Source organism: Megalobrama amblycephala, linkage group LG23, assembly GCF_018812025.1.
Source record: "Megalobrama amblycephala isolate DHTTF-2021 linkage group LG23, ASM1881202v1, whole genome shotgun sequence".
NCBI classification, from domain to species: domain Eukaryota; kingdom Metazoa; phylum Chordata; class Actinopteri; order Cypriniformes; family Xenocyprididae; genus Megalobrama; species Megalobrama amblycephala.
Window position 1 is genome coordinate 11,758,937 of NC_063066.1, and position 4,913 is coordinate 11,763,849.

Genomic DNA, 4,913 nt, shown 5'->3' on the forward strand with positions numbered 1-4,913 from the left:
GATCTCTCAGTAACAGAAAATGGAAAGGTGCAGTATTTGGTGCTGCCAGACTGGAGGTCATGTGCAGACTATGGGAGAGTATCATATTCCATCCCAAAACCTACAGCAGATGTCAGCACCTCTGCCTGAAAGAATCTCTCCTTCTGTCTGTATATGGGGGAGGGGTTTCAGTAGATTGCTATTTTGCCTTGTTCGAGACACTACAGTGTTTTATGCTTTCATGGTGGTCCTGTGAGTCACTTTGATATTGAATCTATATAAACAGATAAATTACTAACAAGACAGATATTTGTGGATTGGATGAAGAGGTCACTATGGTCAATGACTGTCTGGCCAGCAAACACTGAGTTAGCATCTGGCAGTAGCATTAGCAAAAACATAATCTTTCTTTGTTTGCAGTGAGGTCACAGAGGAAACTAAACTAAATGTTCAATCCAGTGCGGTATCCATCATGCAGGATGTGACACATCAGATTGGCCTGGACAGGAAATACATCACCAGTAAAGGACATGACAATGACATGCTGATCATTTTCTGTCAAATTCAGTGTTATTTTAGTATTATTTATATACTATTATAGTATTTTTAATATTTTAATATTTTGGTTTTAATTTTAGTTTAAGTTTAAATTTTATGTAATTTTAGTTTTTGTTTTTTAAAAATATTTCTAATTAATTTTTATTTCAGTTTTAGTAATTTTAGTACTGCAGCTTACTTTTACAAAGACTATAGAATAACACATGTATTGTTTTGAATGGGAGAAAGTCCTGCCTTCTAAGTAAGAGCCAATCGCCCATTGGTAAAGTCGTCGGCTGCGTCTGAAACCTGGAAAATGCTGCTTTCGGAGGACACATTTCAAGGTAGGAAGGAATTAAGGCACGTCCGAATCCAATGTTAGTTTCACTTCCTGTTTCCTGAGATACCTTCATCTGATCGATTTTTCAAGGCAGCATAAATGTATCCTTAGCTGCCTTTGATATCCCACAATCCTGTGCTTTCCATTCTGTGACAGTTGAGCTAGAAAAATAAAGATGGCGTCCGAAAGTTGCGTTTGCTGGCCAGTTTGTGAGTAAATGTACATTTTTGACCAACATTTTCCACTTTTGATGTCCTTTCTAGCGAGAAATTACTACTGTAGTAATTAAATATTTGTTTAGTTCTCACTAAAGCTTGCGCTATATTGCTGTAGATCATTAAACCATTACGCAAGTCAGCTACCTAGATTTTCGGACGCAGCCATCGTGTCACTGCAGCGGCCGTTAGAAGCTCCGGTTACCATAGAAACTGTCAGACACGCACTTCCAGGACTGCGCATGCTCATTAGCTTGATCCAGCCTGAAAAATACAGTTTTTTGTCATGATTCGAGTGTTTAGAAAAAAACATTATGAGACAGTTGTTGTCAGAATTCATTGGTGATATATGAAATTTAATCGAAAGCTTGGCAAACAGCTTTGGAGAATTTGATGTTTCCCCATTCAAAGAGATGAGAGGAGCTGCACTTATGCCCGAGAGGCATTTCAAAGATGGCCGCCAAGTGAAATGACTTGTCTTAAGGGACTTTGACTTTTATTTCAGGTAGGCAACATTTCCAATTTTCATTTAAGTTTATCTTTTAATAGTTATATTTTAATTTATTTATTAAATGTTTTAATTAACAATGACACATGGTCAAATCACTATGATCTTTGTTACAAAACAACCCAAGGTGGGTTGTAAATGGACAAACCCAGTGATTGGGTTGTTTTAACCCAGTGGTTGGGTTAAAGGTGCCCTAGAACCAGTTTTTACAAGATGTAATATAAGTCTAAGGTGTCCCCTGAATGTGTCTGTGAAGTTTCAGCTCAAAATACCCCATAGATTGTTTTAAATAATTTTTTTTAACTGCCTATTTTGGGGTATCATTAACTATACACCGATTCAGGCTGCGGCCCCTTTAAATCGCGCACTCCCTGCCCCCCGAGCTCTCGACTATAATACAGTGCATTTACAAAGTTCACACAGCTAATATAACCCTCAAATGGATCTTTACAAGATGTTCGTCATGCATACTGCATACATGCGTCGGATCATGTGAGTATAGTATTTATTTGGATGTACTACATTTGATTCTGAATGAGTTTGAGGCTATGCTTCATAGCTAAAGCTAACATTACACACTGTTGGAGAGATTTATAAAGAATGAAGATGTGTTTATGAATTATACAGACTGCAAGTGTTTAAAAATGAAAATAGCGACAGCTCTCTTGTCTCTGTGAATACAGTAAGAAACGATGGTAACTTTAACCACATTTAACAGTAAATTAGCAACATGCTAACGAAACATTTAGAAAGACAATTCACAAATATCACTAAAAATATCATGTAATCATGGATCATGTCAGTTATTATCGCTCCATCTGCCATCTTTCGCTATTGTTCTTGCTTGCTTACTTAGTCTGATGATTCTGCTGTGCACAGATCCAGACGTTAATACTGGCTGCCCTTGAACATGGGCTGGCATATGCAAATATTGAGGTCATACATATTAATGATCCCGACTGTTACGTAACAGTCGGTGTTATGTTGAGATTCGCCTGTTTTTCTGAGGTCTTTTAAACAAATGAGATTTACATAAGAAGGAGGAAGCGATGGAGTTTGAAACTCAATGTATGTCTTTTCCATGTACTGAACTCTTGTTATTCAACTATGCCAAGGTAAATTCAATTTTTGATTCTAGGGCACCTTTAAATGTTTGCCCAAACTGCTAGGCAGTTTTATTTAACTCAACTATTGTTAATTTACCGTATTGCTTGCTTAAAATGATTCCAAAGTATGTTGGAAATTAACATGTATTAATATTTTTAATGTATAATAATTAAACAATAAACATTTATTAAATTGCTTATTAATAAATGTTCATCTTTTGCTTATTATTGTTGCTTCTGGGTTCATTTTAAGCCAGCCATATAGTAATTTTTAAACAATAGTTGGGTTAAATATAATACTGCCCAGCATGTTGGGCAAACATTTAACCCAACCGCTGGGTTTGTCCATTTTCAACCCAACTTGGTTGTTTTTAACCCAGCATTTTTTAGAGTGTACGTTTAAGGTATTTTGGCTTGCAGACATGGTCATAATGGTAAAGCCATAAAGATTTATTTTAAAAATCCTGTTGTATTTAACATCTGATCTCTATCTGTACTGTACTGAACATTTGCAGCTGTTAAAGTTCCATGTAATTTGTCAGGTGAGTAAATTCTCTCCTTGTAAATTGATTCTAGTCTGTGATTTGGTCCTGTTCCAATGTGAGAAAAAGGGCATTGACCTGTTCACTGTGATTCATTTGGGTCTGTTCCAAGAGACATAAAAAGAGAAAATAAAAGTTAAAACAATCTCTTGTTAAGCTGCGATTATGACCCAAGGAATTATCACACTCCATACTTCACTAGACAGATAAACGTGATAGATTTTATCAGATAAAAATGTTGTAAAGCGAATGAGTCTATAGGATGAGTCATGCTCCTAGCACAGCTTTTTGGCAAGAGAATAAGCGTAAATCCTTGAAATAGACATTGTCAGGGAAAAGTGAGACATAGATCTGTGATATACAGATTTATTAATAAACATTTCTTGCACTTCTCTGTCAACACTAACAACCATTTCACCTCTCCATACACCTTCCTGTCTGCCTGGAAACATGACAGTCCCTTTCTTAGATGTCATTTCTCTCTCTGTCGAGTCATGGCTATATGTGATGACTAATCTCGACTCGCAGTTATTCTCCATCAGGGTCTTCCTGATATTCCTTCAGACCCCTGGAATGCTTGTCAATCACCTCTTGAGAGCTACACACCATCATACGGCAAAAAGAAGTGTCTTTGAGAGAGAAAAGTGGTACCTTCGCCCTATGACTGCTTTTATTTTCATTTTGAACGAGGAATGTGTCAGCACAGGAGTGTGTGGAGACTGATAGCGAAGTGGAGTCTGCATGCCAGATATAATACCACATTCGATTTGCTAGAATGTACTGACATATTTTTGGACCGGTGCTGCATTGTCCATCAGCTAGGTGGCTCTTGGCCAAAAATTGAACGTTTTCTACGAACAAGCCTCCCTTTGTTCTTGGTCATTTATTGTCAGGGTTTTAATTCAACCGGTATTAATCAGTAATTTAGTTTATGTGCACACATTATTAATACGTTCTACTCCGCTACAATAAAAAGCAGAGACTAAGGAGTTCATTGTCCTGACAAAGCTGATGAAGGAGGTATAGTATTGCGTATAATTCATATGAACAATGCCTGAGGTCTTTGGACCTCTGCTAAACGCCAGAGTGCCCTGTGGAAATTTGTGAATGTCTGTTTTCATTCTCACTTAATCCAAACACAATTCACCCAAGACCCTTGGAGAGTATCTGCATGGGAGAGAAATGTGTCTTAGCTTTGCTTTTGGTTCACATCTTAATGTTTGTGTTTTCTTTTGTGGAAGTAATAGAGTGTTTGACTTCATTCAGAGAGAATGAGAGTGTGTTTGGCCTCATATTGGGCCTGATGGCTACATTCCACCCAGGGCAGCCGGTTCCTACAACCTCTAACATATGTCTCGATGAGCTTAAAAATACAGACATCCACACCTTGTACCTGTTGGCTGGCACGATTGTGTTTTACTTTAGTACTCAGGTTCAAGCTTAAAAAGGCACCATTCATTCAGCTAGGAACATGTATAGCATACAGTATTAAGCTTTAAATTATTTACACATACACAAATATACATGAATTCGTTTTTTTGCATTTATTGCATTCGTCTTTTCTGTCTTGCATTCCTTCTTTACTTTTTTCATCCTTTGCATGCATTCTTTCTGTCCTTCTCTTTTTTCTTTTACAGAAGCACAATTTCAAGCACATGCACATTACAGAATACTGTGTGTGGTAAT